The 9,277-nt window shown below is 49.6% G+C and overlaps 1 protein-coding gene and 1 long non-coding RNA gene across 14 annotated transcripts in view; one reads left to right on the top strand and one right to left on the bottom strand.

Annotated features, from left to right (window-relative positions):
* TFDP2 (transcription factor Dp-2) overlaps nucleotides 1-8,917 on the bottom strand; it is a 40,547-nt gene extending 31,630 nt beyond the window's left edge. For 5 of the 13 annotated variants that reach the window (XM_085513016.1, XM_085513014.1, XM_015871482.3 and 2 more), the window contains exon 1: nucleotides 7,127-7,258. The gene's annotated coding sequence lies outside the window, so the exon portion shown is untranslated. Of the gene's footprint in view, nucleotides 1-3,930; nucleotides 4,040-6,444; nucleotides 6,724-6,767; nucleotides 7,058-7,126; nucleotides 7,259-8,798 lie in introns of those variants that run through there. The other 8 variants (XM_085513009.1, XM_085513018.1, XM_085513011.1 and 5 more) reach the window with 8 other exon arrangements.
* Nucleotides 8,035-8,952, top strand: LOC146758847 (uncharacterized). The gene is made up of 3 exons (XR_014933210.1): nucleotides 8,035-8,208; nucleotides 8,559-8,711; nucleotides 8,813-8,952. It is a non-coding gene; the product is annotated as an uncharacterized LOC146758847 (long non-coding RNA).
* Nucleotides 8,953-9,277: the final 325 nt, after the last annotated feature.

The raw sequence follows: 9,277 nt of genomic DNA on the forward strand, positions 1-9,277 counted from the left end.
ACCATCTGCCATGACCCCTTGTCAGGTCCAGACAAAAGAACTTACACAGATGGCCTCAAAATGGAGATTCTCTGCATTCTGAATTGCTGTTTGACAGCTTGCCCTGCACAGATAGAGAAACAAAACTCCGCCGTTTTGTTCCTGAGCTGGTTTCTAGTGCAACAATGACACACAGAGCCCAAAGCACATGACACACACACACACTGCTTTACTTGAACTGAAGCTCTCTGTAATCTAAGCTCGGTTTATAATCCACTCCCATGATTTTACCTTTTGGTCAAGTACTGTACAGCTCTGAGAGAACAGAGCGGTACAGCCAGGTACGTTGCAAGGTGTGATTTCTTCTAGAGCTTCCACTGCACAACCACTTATGCTGATGCCATCAAAAGACACCGAGAACAGCAGATTTACAGCAATGTACACCATCAAGCTCCAGTTCAGTTAGTTTAGTTCTCCACACTTATCCTTCATCACAAGTCAATAGACAGATCTATTCTGAAGTGATACTGAAGCAAAACGCCAATAAGACAAACACTGCAGAATGGAAACCAGTTACCTGAGAAAAATGCTACACGTATCCTCCTTTGTACATTATTTTCTATGGCCCAAAGTCATACTTTAAGTTGTTCCTTTAATACACACGTTGGCTAAAACCTTGCAGTAGGAAAGAATAAACCCCACACCTGAACAGTCTGTTTCCAGCCCTTGACAATAAATCAGTAGCAAACATCTTAGATTTCTTTAATTTCCTTGAATTCTGACCTGCACTTTGTGTACTGCAGCTTCACAAAGACACAGGCCACCTCCCCACAACACAAAGTGTAATTTATGTCAGTATCAAGCACCTACAAAATAAGGCAACTATTGGAGACTACCTAAAATGCAAAGGAAATGTCTTTGTGAAACACAGAAAAGGCTGCACAGATCCTTAACGCTGGTTTTTATCATGACCGAGGAATGTTTTTTGTGATTTACTCCATCGAGAGCACTGCAAAGTGGAAACGATTCCAAGTTGCTGGGTCAGCTACAAGCACTGAAAGTGTCACTAGTTTCAACACCACCAAAACCAACCCATATCATGCCTGCCTTGGCCAGAAAATAGCTCGTGCTGTTCACCCCCCTCTTTGTAACACTAACTTGGAAGCTGCAGCACTACAACACTGACCTCAGAAGACAGCAGCCACAGAAAGATCCCTCGTTAATCAATATACTAATTTATGCACAGCATCTACATGGATCAGACCACCTGTTACACACACGTTGCCTCACTGTATCTGTGCTTTCAGACCAGCACAACCTGAAAATCACACAGTACTGAACAGAAATACACCTGCAAGTGCATCACCTTCCTGAAAAGCATGTCAGCATTCAACCCATTTTGAAGGCATTGTGGTAAAAAAGAACTAAAAGTTTAGTTAAAAAGATAGCAACGTGTATGCGCTAATCAGATGGACTTATTTGTACTACAGAGAACAAACCCAGCTCTGGGATCAAGGTCATGAAACTGAAATTTGGGATTGTGAACTCGTTCAAGAAGATCCCATCGCACACGTTATTTCTCTGAAGCTCTTCATGTGACGGTCTCAGTTTTACCCTTTATGAGGAATAAACACAGCCCCAAACTGGGAAAAAAAAGGTACATCAATGTCCATACACACCTGGCTCATCACTTAATGAACAAGTTCAAAAAGCCACCGGTGGGGTGGGTGCATTCAGACACAGGGCGCGCTTATCACATGGCAGTTTTCATCTTGAAAACAACAGCAAAAAAGAAGCTCTCAGGAACACCAACAATGACGTACATTACAACTACCTGTCGGCAACTACAACTCGTTTTTTCTCCAGCATTTACTGTGAACAAAGTAAAAGTATGCCTTCAAAAGAACAGCCGAGGTGATTAAAGAGCCTGAACAAGCCTAAATGACTGTACAATGGGATCAGAACCTTAAACAAAATAAAATACCTTTAGAAGTGAGTTTAAAAGCATCACCTCACCCAGAGCTCTGAAGATTGAAAGGCACTTGAAGCAGAACCACTTTCTGTCAGCAAACAGCACAAACTGAACCTTCCTGTCAGAGAGGAACATACCATATTTTCAAATGCATTTTTTCTTTTAGGTGTTCATTTCAATGGTGGGATGACATTTGGAAACAAAACAAAACACTCACTTATCTATACAGACGACTGTAAAATACCTCAGTAAGACAGTCTTGGTCTATTCCCAATAATTCATTAACTCCTCTTTCAATTAAGCTCCGGTGAAGCCCAGGATGCTGTAGGAAAGGGACCCATCAGCCCACCCAGCCGCAGCCCCTGCCATGTGCTGGCTGCTCTGTGCCCATCCAGCCCGGCACTGGCACCCCCAGGGATGGGGCAAAAGAAAGAAGCAGATGTTTTTTTCTGCTGAGTTTTCATCCAAGCTTCTTACTACCTGCCACCAGTTTATGTGCTGCGTGATACATCAGAGAACGTTCTGGATATTGTCCTGAAATGCATTTTCATTTTGACCTTCTAGAACATTCAGAGTTATCAATACAGCGACTGATACACAGAACAGCTGAAATGTCCTCTTGAGATACACTCACCTCTATACCCCACAGCTGGAAAAACCTTAACATCCACTGAACTCAAGATAATTCTATGTCTGCAGTTAATTAAAGATCCCCATGTTATATAGGGATAGAGACCTTGACGACAGGGAGAGACTTTATGACATTTCCCACACGTTGCTGTCTGCGAGAAGCTCTGTTGCAGTGTGCAGCTATTAGTGGGTCTGCTCCTGCATGGACTGGAGATTACAACAGGACTCACTGAACAGGAAAAGCTAAAACACAACCAGGCAGCCAGGCACAGCTTTTTGGTCACAACTTGTCACAGCGCCAAAACAGGGAAAAGAACCTTTATCTAGAGATGCACAAACTCACAAATCTTGGTTACAGCACACAGAATCAATTACCTTAGGGTGCAGCTCCACAAAACCTGCTGCACTGATGCAAGATCCCGCCCTGATATCATTGCTCAGAGACATCAGGGACCTTCCACTTTCTCTTATTTCCTACAATTCCCACCCCATCCCCTCACTGCGCACTCTCAAGAACTGCCACGCTGACCCACTGCTCAGCCCACTGGGCTTCTAATAGTGTCAGCATCACGAGGGTGGGGCAGAAAGAGGGAGAGGAAAGCTCTGAGCCTGATGCAGCCCCTGGCAGTCAGACGGCCTGGCCCCTGCCCAGGACAGAGCCAAAGCCGAGCTGAGTGAGCTGCTTGGTAGCCCGGCCTGCAGAACTACACTGAGACTTGGTTTCTGCAAAAAGCATTTATGACACACTGCAAATTAACTTATGGGTTTAAATGTGACAGAAGGTTGGTTACGATGTGTTTGTACAAAGACTGATCTGAGCCTCTGGAGAGTTCACTGCAGTGTGGGCACGCTCTGACAGCTCACTTGGAAGCAGTGAGAAGTTTTGTCTTTGCACCTCAGCTTCCCCAGTGCCTTACACAGCAAGGAGCACAACGAGCTGTGTTGGATACAGAAGGCTGCTGTGTTAGACAGAATCAACCCTACAATTCTACCATCTTATATATGAAGTCATTAGGTTTTACAAAACGCTGAAGTGTATTTACACCTGTCAGCTGGGTTCTAAATAAACTGAAGCCTGCTGTAATCAGAGCACAGTTTCAGAGAACAGAAACGTATCCTCAGGTTTCTCAGGCTCAGGTTGATACTTAGGGGAAAAGTTGCCTCGTTCCTTCCAACATATGGAGAACCCCTCACAGCATTTCAGAATTCACTCAGGGACGTAGCTCACTTTAAAATGCAGTTCCTAACCTTACACACAACTGTTGGTCACATTAGTGCTCTTGTAATATAGGCCAGTTAGAACTGTCCCAGTAATTACAGCTACTGCTCACATGGTAAGGGTTCTTTACCTGGGAGACCATTCCAGCTCATGGGTGTCCCCACAGGGACCAACCTGCCAGCAGCAGCTGGAGGGAAGTGGAGAAACACGACTTTCCAAACAGGAGCACGGCCTGACTTCTGAGAGAAAAAACACTGAGCCATTAATGCAAGATAACAAAACCTGCAGAAGAGCTGCTATAAATCCAGAAACACAGGAAAAATCAAGCGGCTCTCATTCTAACAATGGATACTACAAAAAGACAAAGAATCAGAACAGGCAGCTGTTGTAAAACCAACATTCCGCTGCTGTATCTGCTCCTTTCTGCACTGCTTCCCAGCATACAGAAGCATGTGCTGAGTTTTTCAAGCCCACAACAGGCATTCACACCATTGGTTTCCATGTCCTATGCACACTGGTTCTGTGCATTGCTCTCCTCTGAACACCTGCAATTGTGAGCCTGTCTCATTGGCTCCAGTGGCTTCTTGGTTCTGTACACACAACCACCTCCACAAATGCATTTCCTGCACCAGGCCAGACAACTGACAGCTTATTTTCCCTATTTTACAACCTGCTGTTGGTTCATTAGTAGTTGTGTCCTACGAATACAATTGGAAAGGTAAATGAGAAATTCTTACTCGTTACACCTCAAAGTATGTGCAGAAAAAGCACACAAAGAAAGAAACCTCAGCTTACTGAACCTGCCCGGTACGGGCTGCAGTTTCCCTCCCCTGACCCTGTCAGCTCATCTCAGAGATGAACACCACGCTCTCCCCAAAGCACAGTGAGTTTTGCTGACTTCAAATGAGCAACATCACGTGTTCCTGAAGGGGATGGAAAGCTGGGAACCACAGTTCCTACTTCTTGCTAAACCCAGTGGAAGGTGCTAAAATACAAAGCCTTATCTTCACTTGGTGGTTGCTCACAGGCAGCTCCAGATGTATAGGAGGCTCCTGCAATACTGTCCAATACACACAAGAACAGGAACAAACCAGGAGTCCTCCTGCAGCAGGAACAGCCCTGCTGAGCTGCTCAGCCTGCTCCTTCACATGGCAGAGCTGTGCTGAGCTGCTGCACACAAGGCACAGCCTCACCACTCTGTAAAGTGAGCCGACCCACTGGAACCCACTAGAGGAACAGCGGCCTTCCCATCAGTGCCGTATGATTTCAGCAACGCTAATTCTATCAACCTCACGCAGGTCAAACAGCTTCTTTTTGTTCTGTTAGCACAGTGATTTCTGTGCAAGCAGGAAGCGGTTACAAGAAGCCCCAACAGCTCGTCTGTAAAATGTGATCAGTCTAACACGCAGCCATGAGGTAAACCTACCAATATCTAACAATTAACCACCTTTTCCTCTGTACAGAACTGAACCATTCCCAGAGCCATTACTCTTAGCTCTTCCAGAGGCACCAGGCTCACTGCACAACCATTTCCCAACAAGAATTTATGCTTCTCCTCCCTCTCCTCACCATTTATTCGATGTATGTTCATTTCTGCAACGTGAACTTAAGCTTCCACGTTTCTTTGAAGTGCTGCATCAGGTGACGGACAGGTTACTGCAAACACAGGCTCTCAAAAAGCAGAATTTGGCTATGTACAAAAATGCCTCCATGCAATACAGAGCACCAGCAAAAACGTCCCGAGATGCCGTTCCACCTCCGTGCTCCAGCAGCAGCCACGGGTCTGCCCCATGTGAGCACATCACTGTACTCATGAACAAGGTAAAAAGTGCTACAATCAGGAGAACCAGCCTTAATGCAGGCAAAGAAATGGCAAAGCTGTTACTCGTTTCTCTTCTAGTAGCATCAATTTATACAGTCTCTGCCTCTCTCTATGTATATGTTCTGGCTTTTTTTTAATACAAGATCACATCTAGTCGAGATGTGTGCAGTAGATGTGTACAGTACCACAAAAGCAGCTCTGGTTCTGACCTCATTTCTACTGCCTTACAGTACAACCGTGCAGCTGAAAGAAACCAACAGCGAGGAATATTAACAAAGACCCGTGAAAATAACCGAACCCATTTCCAAAATAAAAACACCGATCGCGTAACCATCGCATCTGAATTTCCCACCCGCCGTGTTGAAGAGTGAGCAAGTCAGTGTGCGCCGCTCCGCACAGACGCGACCACCCGCTTTGTGTCCGCTCACAGCACGGCGGGGCAGGCGGCACAAGGAGCGGAGCAGCACGTGAGGGCGGCACGGAACGGCACGGCACGGCAAAGCACAGCAATGCACGACGCAGCAATGCACGGCACGGCACGGCAATGCACGGCACAGCAATGCACGGCACGGCACAGCAATGCACGACGCAGCAATGCACGGCACGGCACAGCAATGCAGGGCACAGCAATGCACGGCACGGCACAGCACAGCAATACACAGCACAGTAATGCACGGCAATACGCGGCACGGCACGGCAGGGCAATGCACGGCACGGCAATGCACGGCACGGCGCTCCGCAGCCCGTTGCCAGCCCCGCGCTGAGCGGTGCCGCAAGCCCCGCGCTGCGGTTTTCTCCCCCGTTCGGAGTTAGTTCCCTTACGAGCTGTTTTCTTCCCTTTGTCTGCACGCCCGGATCCGATCCGCCGCACTCACCCCGCCATTCGCCTCCGCCTTGAAGCCCGTGCGGCCTACGGCGTGCAGGGCAGGCCCTGAGCCCTCAGCCCTGATCCGGCGGGGCGCGGCGAGCGGCGCTTCCAACTTTTGTCGTGGCGGCCTCGGCGCGTCCCCGGGCACCGCGCGCACCACAACGACCCCCCACAACCACCCCCCCACTCCGCCCCGCCGCCATCGGCACCGCGGCCCGGCCGCTCACACCGGCCCCTCACCGAGAGGCCCCGCGGCACCCTGCGCCGTGTCACGTACCGGCGGAGCCCCAAACACAGCCGGGAGAGCGCGCGGCCAACGCAGGTGTCAGGTCAGCGGCCGCACCGGCACAGACGCATACACACACACACACACACACACACACACACACACACACACACACACACTCACACACCCCGCCTCACGCAGTCACACCCAGGCCGTGGTGCGGTGCAGGCCCTGTCCTTCTCGAGGCGCGTTTGAAGCGCAATTCCCGGCCCGAATGAAGGCGCTGCTGTCCCGGCGGGATCCCGACGCGTCTCCCTCAGGCCCGGGCGGGAGAAGGGAACGAACGCGGCAGCGCCACCGGACCCGGGCGGCGACGCTGAGGCGCCGAGACGCGCCGTTCGCTCACTTACCGGCCGCGGTTCCGCTTCACACGCCGCCGCCTGGCGAGGAGCCCCGCAGCTCGGCACGGACAGGCCGCGAGTCCCGCTCCGTGGCGCCGCGATCGCCCCGCGGCTGCTCCGGCCCGATCCCGCCGCGCTCTCCCGGCTCCTTCTCCCCCGCACAAGCTTGGCGGCGTCTGCCGGCCGGCCGCTCCCATTGGCCGCCGCCTCGCGCGAGGTCGGGCGCCCTCGGCGCGCCATTGGCCGCGCCTCGTGTGTGTACACACGCCGCCAGCCAATCCGAGGAGGCCGCTGCGAGAGGGGGCGGGGCGGAAGGGCGGGGCGCCTCTTCCCGGGCGGCGCCTCAGATGCGTGTGGAGCCGCGACACGGCGGGAACGGGACGGAGCGAGCGGCGCGGGGAGCGGAACGGAGTGCAGGGAAACACAGCACAGCTGGGTGTTATTGATGGACAGGAACGGCAGGGAACAGCCATCGGCAGCAGAACAGGGTCCTGAGCTAAGGAGCGAGAGCCGGATGGTTATTGCCGTGGGACGGCTCACAGGCGGTTATTAATCACAGGCCCAGGAATGTGCTGACCGTGTGCTTTGTGTTTCTTTTCATCCCATACGAAACAGTCACACGTAACAAGACCTTTATCAATACCTGCAGTTACGTAAGAAGCTTAAACGAAAGCGTTAATAAACCGTATGCAAAATGGAGCATTCCCTCACATAGCTGCCAAGGCCACAGGCAACACAGCAGGCCGTGCAGCAGGAAAGAAAGGAAGCAGAACAGAAGCTAGGCAGAGTGCCTGGTTTCCTGCAGTCCTCCTAAGTTCCATGTGCTAAACCCAGATCTGAACTCAAATACCGCCTCAATAAAAAGTCACGTGTGTCTTTAAAACTTCTTTCTAGTTCATTTGGTTATTTTTATGCAGTGCTTACAAAGTTATGTCAGATGCTGTGATTACAAGAAAAAGGCATTTAACCATTGTGGAAAGGAGATGGACGGTGACTGCTGTAGCTGGCATTGGCTTTCAGCGCCTGCAGAACGAGCTGCCTTTGTATGCACACACTGCTCAGCTTGGAGATGCTGAAATGACCCGTTTGCAGTAAGCACCACTTGTGCATGGTTCTAAACCAACCTGTTACTCCTCAGAACTTACACACAGCCCAAACTCAGTCTCAGGAGATCCACACTGAACACTTTGCTGTAACAGGTTCCTTAGCTCTGCAGGGAGTCAGCGATTTCCTGCAGTAAGACCCACACTTTGGAAGCTCTGACGCTGCTCTCTGGTTGGTGGCTCAGCACAACACCGTGCTCCCCATCTGGTTGATACTTTCCAGATCATCTCCCCTTTCCCTTTTCATAACACGTTACTTTGCACTGTTTGCTCATTTCAATGCTTTGCGAGCCCACAACCCATGCTGTAATATCAACACCAACCCATAACCCCCACAGCCCACATTTCTCCTGAAGAATGAGCTCAACTTGTCCGTCTCGCTGTAAAACCTCAAACTAAAATGTGGCCCAACCTCTGGGTTGACATACTCCGACCTGCAGTTTGTCTGAAGAGGAAGCGACAACTTTGCCTGTACCTCTGGGTCTGGAACGGTAAGAGAGAAAAAACACAACAAAAAGAACGTTTAAAAAACCTATCCTTATTTCATGCTCCACTGACTGGCAAGAAATGGTTCTTACCTTATTTTCACAAGGCTGCTGTTCAAATGGTGAGTCCCAGCTGCTCCCTGAGCCCGAGTACATGGCACTAGCTGAAGGATCTTGCTACATAGACCACAAAAGACTGAAGCAGCAATTTGTTATTTTCCCTTTGGAATTTCTTCCAACAGAAGCACATGTACGAACACTCTTGTCAAAAGCAGTTAAGAGAGAATTAATTTTTCATAAAACTAACTGCGAAAGGAGAGAAGAAAATGTTTTTGTAAATGGTGGCACAGCTGATTACGTTGAAATATTACACATCAGTGACTCGACTGTTCTTCAGGAGAACTCACACTGCATCAGCTCAGAGTAATTTCAGTTGTTTGAAGATAGTTTTTCTTTCCTTCCTACTTACGTTATTAATCCAACGGCTCTGAGACCTCACCAAACCTAAACTTTTTAATACCATCTTGTCCCACATATCAGGAGTTGGAGTTGGTGATCCTTATGGGTCCTTT

Source organism: Coturnix japonica, chromosome 12, assembly GCF_054131305.1.
Source record: "Coturnix japonica strain WE chromosome 12, WE-NBRP24, whole genome shotgun sequence".
NCBI classification, from domain to species: domain Eukaryota; kingdom Metazoa; phylum Chordata; class Aves; order Galliformes; family Phasianidae; genus Coturnix; species Coturnix japonica.